The 16,905-nt window shown below is 36.8% G+C and overlaps 1 protein-coding gene across 1 annotated transcript in view; it reads right to left on the bottom strand.

Annotated features, from left to right (window-relative positions):
• LOC150107152 (uncharacterized) overlaps positions 1 to 16,905 on the bottom strand; it is an 868,219-nt gene that overhangs the window by 439,053 nt on the left and 412,261 nt on the right. The window lies entirely within an intron of this gene.

Genomic DNA, 16,905 nt, shown 5'->3' with positions numbered 1-16,905 from the left:
CAGATGGCTATTGATTTATTTCTGCGACAAGTAGCAGGGAGGGCTGATGTATACGGACTACGAAACAGTTGATGAAAAATTACTGCCAAAGGAAACAAACAAGGCAAAACAGAACGCAATGTCATTTTTCTTCCTTTCGGAATGGAGGAACAAAACAAAAAAAAAAAAAAAAAAAAAAAAAAATGCGGCCTCGCCAATATATTTCGCGGCTGCAATGCCAGGAGGTTTTTATTTAAGTAACTGATTCCATATAAAAATAAGAAAAAATTACAGCCGAGGCAGGGAATATTTCAACGCACACCAAATTACACCCAAAACACTGTTTAGTAAAATATGCCTGATGGGGTTTAACTCAATAGAAGAGAAATGTTCCGCCCTTCGCACCATATCAAGTGAAAAACACCAAGGCATTACGGCTCGTCTATCTAACGCAGAGTCGCAGATATTTTGCGTTAGATAAAAGAACGAACACACACACACATGCGACGGGCTTGCAGATGAAACGCCAAAGAGAAGCCATTTCGAAACCAGAGTTGGAATTCGTGCTTTGGCATTCGCCACCTTTCTTTTATGCTTTATAAAGTGGGTTTGGAAAGTTGTGGAAGTTTTGACAAGTGCAGCAGAACAACTCTGATTCGCTTTTCTTCTTCCCCTAAATCACGTAGAAATGCAGGATGAGAAATAAGAAAGAGAAATGAAAAATCAAGTCTAACGAGTTTTTTTTTTTTTATGACTGATGAATGTTCTTTCGACAGTTGATTCCAAATTGGGATCTAAAAGAGGCAATCAATATTGAGAATTTAAAAAAAATACACACATACAAATTAAAAATAATATCGTAGTAAAATCATTATTAGTCTCGAATATTTATAAATACATATTCGAAAAGAACTGCAGACAAGTACAGCGAGCAGAAGGGGGATGGTATGACCTGGATGGCGAAATAGATAGCATATCCACTTTGTTTTATGTTATAGAGATTTTTAATTTGATTACCACAATAATATCGTATCTCACAAAACATAGCTTGGTTTTTAACTCTGATAAAAACAAATTCATTGAAAGCGTAAAGAAGCAACCAAAACAAGTATTTCAGAAATACGAGCCAAGAATAGAAAAAAAGGAAGAGAAATAATCCTTCTCATTTCCTCTCAATCATAAGACAGTCCATTTATGATGGCGTAAGTGCACATGATTTCAAAACACCACTTTTTGCCTCACTGATTTACGCTTGACGCTACAAACGAATATATTCGAAGCAGGTTTTATCATTATGACAGGAAAATCGGAGAATCAGTGCTAGAAATAAAAAATTTAACAGAAAACAAAGAATCCAGTAGTCGACTACATCAAGCAAGAAAATGGGTTTGATGCAGATAATCAAGAAACACTGAAATGTACCGAGTAGCAATGCAATGTTTTAAGCTCCTTTTAGAGTATTCTAAATTACAAGTATTCTGCTTGATGAAGAACTGATGTGTTATATTCTTAACTGGCTGAGGTTTGAAAAATATTACCTGGGAGAACAATAAAGATGGTAATGAATATAATCAGAAATACAGAAATAAACAGCCAATATCAATAGTTGCCAACTGTTTGTGAGTTAGGTTGTTCATTTAATGTAGCCTATATATTGATAGCATAAACATGAGTGTAAGGTGGGCTCCAGTGATTTTCGTAAGGAGAATCCAACTTTTAAAAATAATCAACGTAATACGTTGATTTTTTTTAAGTTCAAAAATTCCACAATGCAAACACATTTGTCAATATGATATTGATAAATTTGTTGACCGCCCATCATTTTAAGCTATGCAGAAATATGCACACTTTTTAGGGGAAGAGTACACTCTCCACTGGACCATCAGCCAAAGTCACTTAGACCCTCATGAGCCGAAATATTGACCCCAGCCTGTTTTCCGCCAACCAGACTGCCGATTAGAATGACAGGCCAGTGGCTGCACTATCCTGATATGGCAATTGCTTTCATGGACTTCACTGCGTTCTGTTATCCCCACCGAACAAACTTTGATCGCTAATTCTTACATTATTTTGTATTGGACATTGCCCTACATGATAACAATGTGACTCAATGGATCCCAGATACACAATGGCGCGAGGCTCGATATTCGCAATGAGTAAGCATGGTTCGAAGGGCACAAGCAAGCATTCCGTGTGCTCTCCTAGCCTAATTGTTGTAATCCGAATCCAATCAAATATTTGTGGGATCATGAGGAACACAGCATCGCCAGTCGACGACAGCCTCGCTCACTCGCTGACCTCTAGGACATTATTCTGTTCAGAATACTTCAGGACATCCACCATGGTTTAATGGAGTGGATGCAAGACAAGTGCAACCGATTATCGAGGTCAAAGGAGGATCAACACGCTGCTAGGTAGGTAGTCAATGTTTTGGCTCATGAGTTTAGATTAAAAACTACCGTCGTTACCCTTTGGTTGACTAAATTATTAAACATCCTAAGATAATTAAAATAATGGAAAGGGTATCTTCCCTTAAGTAGTGGGAGGGAGGAATTCTAAAAATGTGTGTGTGTGTGTGTGTGTTAGAGACAGGCAAAATAATCCAAGGCCGAAATATGTATTGTGTACTGTTAACAGAAATGAAAAATTTGTTTCTCTGTTGGTGTTATTTTTTTGCTCTGGCTTGGCTGATTTTACTAAAATTTAGTATATGAGATCCATAACAAAATCTGTTACATCATTTCAATTTTGGTTCCCATAGAACCACTTTTAGTGACATTAAAAAAAAAAAAAAGAAAAGAAAACATATGCCTCCAGCACACACAAACGGTATTAAGTTCAAACTGCTGTAATAGAGCCGATCTTGTTGGTCCAAAGGTTAACATATCCGCTCACCACCACCCTGCGGGCTTAAATCCCGTCGTGGGCATGGATATTTGTGAATGTCATTAAGGTGGGATATGAATGCCACCGCCCGTTTACCGAAGATCAGAAGTGACCTGAAAGCTCCACGTTTGGTCTCCAGAGCATGGTTTCCGGAATGCTTTTAAAAAATACAAAAAATTATATAAAATTAATAAAAACAGAAAAAATCCTTTGCCCACCTATAGGTTTCTAACCTTTCGTACGAAAAAGTCACATAAATTAAATAAATAATGAACGATATCATGGAACAGTGCGTGCTATTACGAAATGCACTTTATTATTTGCCATTTCCATTCTTTATGATATGATTACTGGTAAATGTGAAGGAATGTCGTTCCCTACCCCTTTCATTGTACGTATTAATTTTAACGTCCACAAGTCTTACTCTGATAGAGTAAGGAGCGCGTTAGTCCTTTAAGGAGAAATTTCCTGACTTCGGGGACCCTGGTCTATTCTTTTCTTCAGCCTGCACTCGATAAAAATTACTTTATTAATAATATTAAATGGAAGAATGCAACGCTGATTTACAAAGCAGCAACGCAATTAAGCAGTCAACCAACCGTGAGTGTTGTTTGCAGGTTGGCATGAATCTTAGTACAAAAGAAAACTACCAACAATCTGCGAGAGAGAGGGATAAGCCCCAGACGTGGAAGATGAGAAGTGACGTACGCTACAACAGACCTTCCTAATCCAATCAATCAAACGTGACGATAGGTCTCAGCGACTGACGTTGTCGGGAGTAACTAGGAAGGGAGGGGAAAGGGAGAGACATTACGACTGCAGCGGAGGGTACCCCCGGTGCACAAACCTCACGGGAAACTAGTTCGAGGCGTGAGGGTGAAGCAGATTTGCTGGTAGTGCTGAAAGCGCGCGTAACTGTCACAATAATTGGCGACGCTGACACTCGGTGGGGTGCCGTCGTTGCCGTTCGACATGACGGGAGATTTACTGCATAACTGCGGGTGGAAGGCCGGAGGGGCGGCATACGTGACCATACAGCTGGAGCGCAACGATATTTCGAGCGGAAAACACACAGAATGAGCGATGCTTCGTTGTTCTTTTGTTCGACGCACAAATCGGCCATTTGGGTGTGCAGAAGGAAGCGATGTGCGGAATAATAAACGGAGAGGCAGCAGATACGTTTGTTAGAGACGATTATATCGAACTTCTCCTTTGATAGCAGTGACCTTTTATCACATCCACACCAAAATTTCGAAAGCCAGAGAACTAAACCCACGAGCTTCGTACGTGCATTTGAAACGACAACACCTTTCAATTCTGCTAAATGTTTGTACCCATCAAGCACTTATTAAAAAAAGCGCCGTCGACATTCTAATTTGGAAATAATAAAAACACGCTTTGTGATCGACAGAATGCTCTCATTTGTCATCGCGGTCCTGACTCGAGAATAACAGACGCAATCATAATAAATCAATGTTCATTCGTCTTCCATTTTCAGTCGCACATATAAACGCACGCACTCTTAGATAAACAACCCGACGCATTCTCGATTTTCAGTTTTAATTTTGAAAGGAAAAAAAAAAAAAAAAAACAGCATAGGAAACAAGACTCCATAAGAACAAATTCTTAAAAATTCGTCCAACTAAAATTGAGCGAGAAAAAAAGCTTGGTTTACACGCGTTGCATATATCAAAACTTGTTCGTGCGATGAAGGATTTGCCTTCCCATTTCATCAGGTATGTTGAAGGAACCGAAAGTTTTAAACTATTGCAGTTTCTTGCAAGGAATAGCCATCTACTCCATTCTTTTCTTTTCAGGATGGCACAACTGGCAATCTCTATTATGTTCACACTGGGTGCTTGCGAAGAGTTTCTTGATATCAGGCAGTGGTAAAGCGCCTAACAAAACACTTTTATAAGACATCCGAGCAGTGGAAAACATCTTACTCTGTGGGAAGGATAACGATCCAGAGAACCCGCCTTCATTTCTAAACGTTCGCTTTGTATTTAAAAAAGTTTCATCCTACGTATGGTATGGTATGATGGTCGACCTAGTTGGCCGAATGGCCGTGGGTTCCAATTGCACTGTGGCATGGATACTTTTGAAAGTCTTTGGATAGTCCATAATTTTTAAATTCCTACGTGCGCGACTACCACTTTGCTTATTTGGAGATCTGAAGTGACTTGAAAAGACCATATATAGTACTACAGTAGAGTTCCCAGATTATTATCCGATTCTCATCCTGCCCACGGAAGAAATGATGTGCGATACGTTTATAACTTCAGTAGCTGGGAATGATATTAAGAAAATATAGCAAATGTGTTACAATATTTCGTATGGTACCGTTTCGTCAGTTTCAAAAAATTAACTGCAGTATCTAATAGGGTAAGTGGAGACATTCTGATGCTACTACAAGTAATCAGAAAAAACAGTATCCGTTTGAATTGAATGGTTGTGGTGTATGAACGATAAATAGAAATCTCAAAATCGTGTCAGAAAATATCGCCAAGAAAGTTTTTTTTTTTTTTTTATGGTAATTCTATATATCATTAAGAAAAATCACAAATACGAGTAAAGAAATGATCCCAATCATAAAAAGTAGCTTTTGAAAATCGTCATCTTGTATAGAGAAGTCATTTATTTACCACAATTGACTTTGGAGCTGAAAAGGACTATATTTATCTACTCTTAAACGATTTTCTTTTTACCCAATTTTACCATTAAATGGTCTCAATTATAGCAAAAACGGGAACAAAAATTCAAACCGTTTGGCTAATAAAAACAAAATTATGAGGGTAAAAAATCAGTCTTTTCTTAAGCACTGTCATCATGTATGTAACAAAATCACGTTATTCAAGCAACTCTATCGAATGATGGTACTTTTGTAAAAGTCTGACGCGTCTGTGAAAAGTTGAACGATTTTTGTTAGACTCCAACCCATTTTAGGCTTTTGTCCCGTAAACAGTTTTGTTTTGCCTAATTTCCTATACAAATGGTTCGGATGAAACCAAAATTGAAAGAAGGAACCAAATTCTAATGTCTCAACTTTTCCAATGCAGAATCCCTTTACCAAGAAAAATGTGCCCATTGAAACCAAAATTTAATCATACGGACATATCTTCTATATACCAGAAATCCAAAAGTTTTGTGAAAAATTCTCTAGCCAAAGTGGAGTTATTTAGTTATTGCCATAACTAATTGCGGTTTTGTGTCCCTTTGTGGCCTGCAAATCAACCGAAATAAACATTAGGATGGCTGAACATCTGTGAGGATTTCAAATAACAAATTTAAGTACAATTCATCTGGCAGGTGAGGAGACAAAACGATTTTCATAAGTGCTTACTCATTTTGAGCAAAGCATCTAAAAAGAAACACAAAATCCGAGTCAAGGAAAACAGACTCAACTGGCAAACATAAAACATTGATGGTTCGTGGACTTGCTTCAGTTATTCTAAAGTGAATCCAACTTAATCTATACAGATGTATACTTATGTGCTGTTCTGACAGTGGTCTTGCGTTTTCTAGTATCTACTCAAATGACTCGTATCCTCAGGTAATGTCTTTAGTCCCGCCTTCTTAACAGGCCTGTAAGCTCAGCTCAAAGACATTGCACGCTTTACGGCGGAACTATGCCACCAGTCTATTTATACAACTCAATAGCATTCTTGTATAGTGAAGATGCTCATAATCATTGAATGAACCTCTTTATAGTCTATGCACTAGTCTCGAGTGCTGTTTTACTGTCACCTGAGCTCCAAAATTCGAAGCTTATCGTAACGTTAATGATCAAAAGGTTGCAGACCGGCCTAATATTTTAACTGATGCTTTGCATTTCGAGTAAAAGCTGAATACATTCGTGGGAGATCGAAGTATTTTATATGGTGAAGAGACAGAAGATACATGATTTACACAAAATAATGATGTTATTTGAAATGTCAATATTTTTCGAAGGAAGGCTGACAGTTATCGAATCTAAGATAGTCAATCATTTATTTAGGGTTTTGTGTGCGCACATGCATGACCATTCCAATCTCATCATGAAGTGGATGGAGACTGTCCAATAAAAGCAGTTCAGTGTGTTTTATGACAGGGAAAAAAAAAAAAAACTAAGTCGGCGATTGGTGTACAAAATTTCTAAACCAAATTTAAATTCGTTCGCCCAGAGATGAATTTTATCCGACTGCCCTGTCACGAGTGACCAGGCGGTCAGATAAAACGAATGAATAAGTGTTTGGTTAGTGACTGTTATGAAATATCCTGAAAAAAAATAGTTTGTGGGGAGAATTTTTATTAATAGGCTGTAGAGGCCCACCTTGGGCTGTCAGAACACCATGAATTCGATATGGAATAGACTGATACAAGTCATGTACATCAGCGCTTCCCAAACTGTGGGCCGCGGCCCACAGTTTGTTGAGGGGGCCGTGAAATAATGAAAACATAAAATGTTTTAAGACTAAGTAGATTTTTTTATTTTAAAAGAAACGTATTTAACTTTTATTATTTCTTTATTTGTTATTTTTTATATTTTAATGGAAAAATTCACACATTGGTGTTGGTTCACAAACTTTGCTTCCTGCGTATTTCGGCGCTTAATGAATATTAGTAAATATTGCTTATTCATGTTTCATTTCAAAGCAGTGGTTAATTGTATTTACTTCGAATGCTCTCCAGGGAAGCTCCAAATCCTCCTGTCCCTTTCATCACGCGTTCGTAGTCAGGGACTGTTGATATTGACTTTATATACATATCAAAACTCGTTTTATATTATCACTGTCATCCCAGCTAGTTTTCTGTTACCAATAAAAGTTTCGCATATACTTCACACATGAAAAAAAGCTTAAATAAGTTCATGTGGGGAGATAGTAACTCGCTTGCAGTGGTAAACAACACGCCCTCCCTAACAGCCACTATACTGCAGAGGCAAATAAAAACAAGTACTATTATTATGCCAGTGAATAAGGTATGAGCAGTCTGTGTAATATATTTCTCAACAAATAGTGCAATTAGAGACAACTGGATAAAAACACACTAATTAATGAATCACATGTCCCCTCATACAGAAACTATGCTGTATAGACTGAAACAAAACCATATGTTGCATGGGCAAACACAGTATCTAACTAAAAACTATTGTTATTAATTAGATGTGTGCGAGTTCGATTTCCCAAGGCAGCAATAAAATTCAACCGAACGTGTTAAAATTCGTAAAAGTGTTAAAACTAAGTAATATATATATATATATAATGAATGTTATGGCAGTTTCATATATGGAATTCGGTTGAAGAGAGTTAGCATTTCAACTCAATTGTCAGCTATGCTTTTATCTTTCGGTTGCGCGATCTTTTGTTAATACCGCACCAATCATACGCACGTTTTAATAACCTGCCTTTGCTGTCTGTTTCGCGTTAGGCTTAATTACCGTAAAGGAAGAAAAGTCTCAAAAGAGAAAAATGTTCCTGGTCCGGCGATTCCCTTATTCAGGTAATATTCACTAATTTCATGTTATCAGTCTGTGGTGTGCCAGTATCGGTAAGTGATGATATTATTTGATCTATTCTACGTTAAAAAATTTAACCCTGAGATGGATAAGTGGCTGATAAAAAATAAAAAAAAATCCCGCGAACAATCAGAAGAAGCAGAAACAGACCCAAAAAAAAAAAAAAAAAAGGACAGTATTTCATATTTTACCAGAACAGACCGTATCGTCTTCAGAACCAAACGGTAAGAGGCAAAAAAGGTAATATATGCATTTGATATTTGCTGTGTATGTTTTGTATTGAATATAAATACAATAAATATTATAATAATATATCTCTCTATTACGATTTTTTTTCGAGGGGGGGGGGGGTTGTGAAATATTTTAATTTTTGCAAAGGGGGCCCCGACATCCAGAAGTTTGGGAAGCACTGATGTACATAAGATAATGGAATTTGGGACGATTTTTCCTGCAAAACATGTCCCAACTGTGCCGATGTTGCAGGCGGAAAATGTGATCGAACCTTGGAGAACAGATTTGAGACAACGCCTTGTCCGTTTCCATACCTTTTCATAGTCTTCGATACTGTGGCTCGTGACACACCTACGATTTCTGCTGTTTTGGTTACAGCAGCTCTTGCGAGCCGCACTTCAATACATAAAGAGATTAAACCCGAAGAAAAAGATTTCAAACAACTTAGAAAATATGAAAGACAAACAGAGAGAGAGAGTAACTATTATTCACCGTTTCTTGAAAATATTGGACTTTACATAGTTTTCACAGCTATTGAAAGAAAATATAACATAACAGAAATAATTACCCAGCATTCTGTTTATGAGTTAAATACACAAGTTGTGTCTAGGATATTAAAAGATTACAGTATATTGTGAGATAAGCTGGATAGGCGGTGAACGGTAACCTGCACAATGCGTCCATTGGTATACCAGGTTAATTTCTTCAAATAAGTCCACGCACGTACGGATTAGGTGCAGGTGTACTGCTGTTTGAAATATATTTGGATTCCTTCGCAGTAGGATGTTATCCAGATGCCACAGGATGACATCTTATTACTACTGACAAATATTCACGGCTCAATTTTAAGCCATGCAGTGCCTTAGTAGGTGTATGGTGCTTATATGGCTTGTATATATATATATATATATATATATATGATTCTCAAATCTCTAAAATCAGATGAACACTCAGGCTTGTTTACATACGAACTGAACTAGCTTCACTTGTTCACCTCTGTATTTTTTTTTTTTTAACTTGAACAAGGGGTTCTGCCAGAATTCCGGAACAGAAGTTACACAGCAACGTATTTAAGCAGAAGCAACTGCTTACCATAATAAATTATAATAGATATCAAATACGAGTTGCTTATTTGAGTGGAGAATAATTAAATAGACAATAAATATAATGAATTTAATATATCATTTAAATAGATAATATAATATTTATTAATATGTCGATAAAGTACAGCTTTTATATTTCTAAATTAAAAAAAAAAAAAAAAAAAGATACGGACCAAAACAGAGCGCTAATTAGCACGAAGAACTTCAATTTGGCTCTTCTCACGTGGGTATCAATTAAATAATATCGAAACAAACATTAATTGCCCACGGAAAAGTGAACGAGGCAAATTAGCGTGTCATTATCGGAACAAAAACTCACCGAACATTTTTTTTTTTTTTCTAATGAAGTTGATAATCCTGCGGAAACACTTAAATCTATGTCAAAGTCGAGATGGATTTGTTTTCTCGACTCCGTATTTGTGTCTTCAACACAAGAACGTCATCATTAAAATTACACCTTGAACCCCGATCCTCACGTGCCTCGGCAGCGTTAAGAGGCGGCGATGTGCAACGATAACTTGACGGAGCATTAATTAATGATCCGCTTAATTAAAGCTAATTATGTTTTAATTGCGACCTGCTAAGCACAACAAAAGACCTTGTCACCGCACGTTAATCAAGCGAGACATCTAGGCGAGGAAAAGAGGGATAAAAGAAAAGAAAGAAAGAGGAAAAACACCGCGAACGTTATCAGTAATAAAGCCAGTTAGGTAAACAGTGAGTGGCGGCGGTTAACAAGCACCTTCGTAATGAAATGCATAAATGCTAATTGCAAAATACGCTCAAGTGAGTCACTTATTTTTGAAGGCTTTTCTTTTTCGAGCGCTAAGACAAGCTTTGTCGTAATTCAATATAATAAATTGTATTAAGCTGATTAATTGCAGATTTGCATTTATTATGAAAGCAACAAATACGAGAAACTCAATGAATTATGATCTTTAATGAGATCGGGTTTGTTTTTATTTTAAATCGTTGCTAGGAAACGTGACAACGATCGAAAAATTAAAAATATATTTCTAAACTTCATTGCAAAATTTCGTTTTGTTTTATAAAGACTTCTAAAATGGCATTTTATAGATGAGGCATCACACAAAGGATGATTAAACTGAAATTACAATTTGGCACACACTCGATATGCTTTTACCACGCCAGGTTTAAATAGTACAGCAGAATCACGTAGCATACAGAAAATAGAAGAAATAAATATATACAATATTCAAGTATATATATGGAAGTACAAAATGGATATGAAGAAAACATTTAATACTTATAATTTAAATATATATAATTAATCAATTCATCGCTTTTTTTTTTTTTTTTTTAACAGAAATGCATAGGTGGTCTGAAAATATTTTCAATTAATTAAATGAAAAGAACATGGCAGCTCAATTTTGCAGGAGAAATCAACAAAGATACTAATATAACTTAATTCGAACGACATTCGCCTCCGCTATAGGAAAAAAAAAAGTTAAATCATTACATTGCATGCAAAAGAGGGCGATCTGTGTTGGATGGAATTGGTGGCTAGTTGACTTCAGGGGGAAGTATACAAAGCTTGAAACAGTTTATATGGCCTCATTTATATATAAGACGAAGAACGCTACAATAAATATTATTTGTCAATACAGTCCTCTTAAAATAAGTCAGTATATATTATTAGCATTTTCCACCATTCAAAAAGACTTGAGTTCATTTCTCGTCATCGATGTAAGGAACATTTCTTCGCATTTTTTTCAAACGAAAATCTGATTTTTTCATCCCGAAAATAAATAAACGGACCGGAAAACATGCAAATGAAGTTGGACAAGAACATTTGGATGCACAGTGGATGACCTATATTTAAAGACATAAGGGGATTTAGAGGTACTTCGAAGGGTAGGTAAGATTTAAATTAGGTAATAAGGTAAGACCTGATTTCAATATAAACGGCCAAATACTTTTGTTCAAGTCTTGTGCGGTAAAGAAAATTGTTTAAGAAGCCGGCAATATACGTTACTAGCATCACCTATACTTTCTTGGCGTGAAATATATTAAACATGCGGGTAAAACAATCATGCATTGCGAATAATAAGGATCTTATTATTACTCGTAAAATAAAAGGGAATAAAAGAATAAATTTTCTGGGCGAAAAATGATCTCCCAATCATTCGAACTTAACAGGCAACCTTTCAATACAACAAAATAAGCACGAAAAATGATGAGCAAATGCGTTCTTCACAAGAAGCCGTAAACACTGGCGATTTTTCTTTTTTCTCTTCTTCCGTCTAAAGCACGCGCCTCGATCGAGATGTGGAAAAGTTTTCCAGCAGAAACAATCAGAGAAAGAACCCCATATAATCGTTTTATTGAGTTGTGGGTACGATATCATTTTTCTCTTTTTAATCCTAACCTTATGAACACCAACAGCGACAAGATGATAAAATCATCCGCGGCCCTTCAACTACAGATTTCTTCAATCACTACAAAGATGGGGGGAAAGGGGAGGGGGATGGAAGGCGAACCATCCTTTTAACTAAGGATTACTGCAGAGCACACTAACCACAAGAAACGACATTCTCGGCTAGAACTCAGACGGCCATTCGAGGTGTATTAGATATAATAACCTTTCAGAGAAATCGGAAGTTGCCATGGCAACGAAACAAGTAAGATCCATTTCGAAATCGCAGAAAAGCGAAGCCCAATCCATCAAACGAAAACGTGAGAGAGCAATCTATGCGGAAAGGAAAAGAAGCATCTCCAGTGTCTATGGGTGGCTGGCATGCAAACAACCCATTAGGAAGTCATCAGAAGCAGAAAAAATCTAGATGGCATAGCGATGCAAATATAGCAATCTCTCTCTCTCTCTCTCTCTCTCTCTCTCTCTCTCTTTGAAAGCAGTGAAGGCAGACAAAGAGCAAAGTGAACGTAGCTAGGAAGATATGGGAAAGAAGAAAACGAAAGAAGCAAAGCAGAATCTCCCGCTCGGTTGGCAAAAACGTTAGATTAAAGAGAAAATTGAATTTTCTATTAGCCGAGAAACCAAAGTGCACGGAAGGCATCATCAACATAACGAACAGTTCCAGGTTATGTAAAAATGCGTTTCATGGCTGGTAAAAATTAAGAGATGTAAACTTACACTTCGCCGAGAATGAAAATATGCAATATACGAATGCATTTGGGAACTTGGAAAAGTGGTCATTAGCTTTTCACTACCGGAATTTGCCCGGTAAGGATTTAAGCTGCCAACAGAAATTGAAACATGAAAGTGGTCAATACTTTTAGCAAAAAGAAAAACGGATGTGAAAATGCAAGCGATTACATTAGCACTAACGATGCACTCATATTAGCGCTAAGTTAGTCATAGCAAAAAGGAATACATAACCCAGTCACGAATCTTTCCAATGAGAGAGCAAGGTGTATGTAAAATTTATAAAGAAACAAATCTAAAGGGACAGTTTTTATGTATTCGCTTTTGGTTACTACTATCATCACTCCATGAACACACAAACCAAAAGAAAAATAAAATAAAATAACCGAATTGCGAGTTAGAAGTATCATATAAAGCAACTAAATTTTTTAACAGAACTCAATGTTCTGTTAACCGCTATAATTTATTCTAATACTTAAGGCCCTCAAGAACAGCATATACCACACAGCTTGTCTGCACTGTATTAGGAAGAACCACGTTTCTAGAAAGATGGTCCCTCACATCTCCATATAAGACTGAAATTAGTTATGTTGCAATAACCCCATTTCAAGATACTTCTTGGTACAGCGTATGTGTGAGAAGAAATTTTTGCTATCTTTATGGATACGCTGTAGCCCAGAAGATCTACGTTCGAATCCGCTCTAAGGCAGTTCTAAAACCTTTTTACTAAAGGTAAGTTAGCCAGTCTCCAGACAGTGGTTGCAGGAATTTCCACTCTACCATTTTTTTTTTAATTCCGCCCTTCAGAAAATACAAACGGAAGCCTCATAGTCTAGCTGTGACCCATGTGAGAGTAAAATAAAAACCAGATACTGAAATAATGTGATCTTAAAATGGTTTCAAGTTTCTCCGACATAATTACGAAGTATGAATGGTGTGTGTGGGGGGGGGGGGGGAATAACGGTTAACGTCTAGACAGCAAAGAAGATATTGCTTAGATGCGTTGTCTTTGCTGTCTAGTGCGTCTAGAATTCAAAATACAAAGATTGAAATTAAATATTCCATTTTAACATGTCTATTTCCTTTGAAATGAATAACGTTATTTCTTCTTTCTTTCCATATTACCATCTACTAATTCATTTCTTACAAAAACATTAAAACTTTCCATTCTAAGTGCAAACTCAGTACCAAAAGCAAACCGTTATTTAAATCTCCAGTGACAACAGAAAAGTCAAATGCAGCGTTCAGTAAGCTACAGAGGCTTTAGAGTCTTTGTGGACTACGCCATCCTGTGCAACTATAGCAACAGCGATTAAGGCTTACTATATGAGAAAGAGGTTATTGAGACAAACAGTCTATGCATATAAAGTGGCCAGCTCATTCTCCACGGCGAAGGACTGGCAGTGCAACTGTGCAGGTAATGAAGCGGCGCTGATGGCTGCCGAGTAGGCTTTCGGAGATTTCTCCCATTTCTAGGCGAGCTGCAATCTGTCTGAAAAACAGAAGAAATGATTTCAGTCTTCCATTCTTTTTCCTGCCCTGTTTGCAAACAAAGATTAGCACTTACGACGCAAATAAAAACCAAAAAAAGATACAAAGGAAACAATTTGTGAGAGGGTAGAAAGATCCACATTAACAGAAATAGGCTTCCACTACTCTAGCACAGAAATATCATGACTACAAAGAAAAAAGGGGGGAAATTGATACTTTTGGCAAATGTGGTAAACAAGAATTTCGCGTCTCGCATATAATTTTACAGGACTTAAATACAATAATAAAAATATACGAATTTAGTAAAACGATAATCTCGTGTCAAAAAGTGTGTGCGCGTGCTTCCAGAAAGGAATTTGCTTTGTTGAAAAATTGTATATATTTATTGAAACCCATATTGTTTCTTAGCCGAATATAGAAACTATATATAAAGTTCGGCGATTTGAAGCGTAAGCAAATACCTGGATAGTGCAGCAACTGACCCTTAAGGTAGTGCAAGGTGAGGCAACTCATAGCAAAGGTGGAGCAAGCTCCGATCATTATTCTTGATATTTACCCATAATGTGAACTTAGCTCCTAGGAGCTGTATTTCTGTTCTACATTATGAGAGAAGGTCACTACCCAGACCGGTTTCAACCTTATGTATAGGTGAAGCAGGCTCTAAAAATAAGATGATCCCGAAAGATCGCCCAACTCAGCGTTGTTCCACTCGATGACAGGCTCATCCCGTCACCGAGAAGAACTTCTTAGCATTGGCTCTACCCAGTGGCAGGCTCACCCCACCACCAAGCAGAGCCATAATCTCAGCGGTGGGCCCCACTCAGAGACTGCCAAAAACCTACCTCTAAGTGGAGCCTCTCAAAGCCAGATCCGCACCGATTTCCACCCTCACTGGGGTCATCAGTGAGTAGGTAGACCTAGTTAATAATATCAAGTTTGTAGCGAACAGAACTTACAACTCTTCTATGAGAATTGCCAAGAGGTGTCCTAATAAATTACTAAATATATGAAAAGCCAAAGGCTTCAATTCGGCGACATAACTTATTTAAGTAAAGGGATATTGCATCCCATATTGTTTCTTAGCCGAATAAGACTTAATTTTTTTTACTTAAATAAGTTATGTCGCCGTATTGAAGCCTTTGGCTGTTCATATAATTAGTAATTTATTAGGACACCTCTTGGCAATTCTCATAGAAGGGATATAAGTTCTGTTCGCTACAAATTTGGTATTATTAACCTCAATAAAGGTTGAAACCTGTCTGGGTAGTGACCTTCTCTCATAATGTAGAACAGAAATACAGCTCCTAGGAGCTAAGTTCACATTATGGGTAAATATCAAGAATAATGATCGGATCTTGCTCCACCTTTGCTATGAGTTGCCTCACCTTGCACTACCTTAAGGGTCAGTTGCTGCACTATCCAGGTATTTGCTTAAGCTTGGAATCGCGGAACTTTATATAGTTTCTATATTCGGCATGAAACTCTTTCTTATTCGGCTAAGAAACAATATGGGATGTAATATCCCTTTACTTAAATATGTCGCCGAATTGAAGCCTTTGGCTCTTCATATATTTAGTATATTGAAACCATTTCAAAAGTTCTTCACACTGCAGGTGCGTGCGTTCAGTGTGATGACGCACTAGTTGCCAACCTTCACGTCAGTTGTAAGCCAGACTGAGTAAAAATGTCATATGCTCATTTTGTGTCGCTGGTGTCCGGTTCCGCGAAACAAAGATTTCAAAATGGAGGATGAATCTGATTCGAATATCTCAGCTCACATTTTGATGACAATGCGAGGATGGCAGGTGCTTCCTCCCCTTCCGTACATTCCTCACTCGAGTCCTCCAGATTTTGATCTGTTCACTCAGTTATAAGGCAGAACTGGGATTATACTGAAGTCCTTGAAATGTATTTGGTTATATAAACATTATATATTTAACACCAGTAGTCTATTGCAGAGAACTTTGAAATGATTCTCATAAAATGCATTAATTATTTTTTTTTATCCGTAATAAATTATCTTGTCCTCTCATTAGCACTATTTTTTCGGGTTTTTTTTTCCCATTTCAGTATAATGACTGTGAATTTTATTTTCAATGTAAATCCATGCAAACCTTTAGTAGCGTAGATGGGCTAACATTTCGATAATCTGGAAACCTTGCACTAGAGAACAAATATGGAAGGTTTTCAGCTACTTCTAGGCCTCAATGGAAATGTTTTGAGTATACTAAACTGCGCGATATACATTTAATATCAATAATGTGTTCTGCAAATAATATCCACCATTTTTTATTCAATAACTATTTTTTGTTTTTGTTTTTTTTTTTTCAATCAGAAAAGCATCATGGATCCCAAATATAAAATATTATGTTTATTTAGTCCAGCAAGAGGCCCGACAGCAATATTTATAATTTTATTAGTTGTATGGTATGTAATAATAATAATTTAAAACAAAAACTATAAATCTTACATTAATCTTATTTCAAAATGGATTTAACTCCATGCTGAGGAAAGGATCTTATATTATCCTTTAGAATTCAGAAAATTTGGGAAAAAATCGTACAAAGAGATATTTAAAGATTCTTTTTATG

This window comes from Typopeltis vanoorti, chromosome 4, assembly GCF_054136105.1.
Source record: "Typopeltis vanoorti isolate ZY-2024b chromosome 4, IOZ_Tvanoo_1.0, whole genome shotgun sequence".
NCBI lineage: Eukaryota > Metazoa > Arthropoda > Arachnida > Uropygi > Thelyphonidae > Typopeltis > Typopeltis vanoorti.
This window is presented reverse-complemented; position numbering and strand designations above follow the sequence as displayed.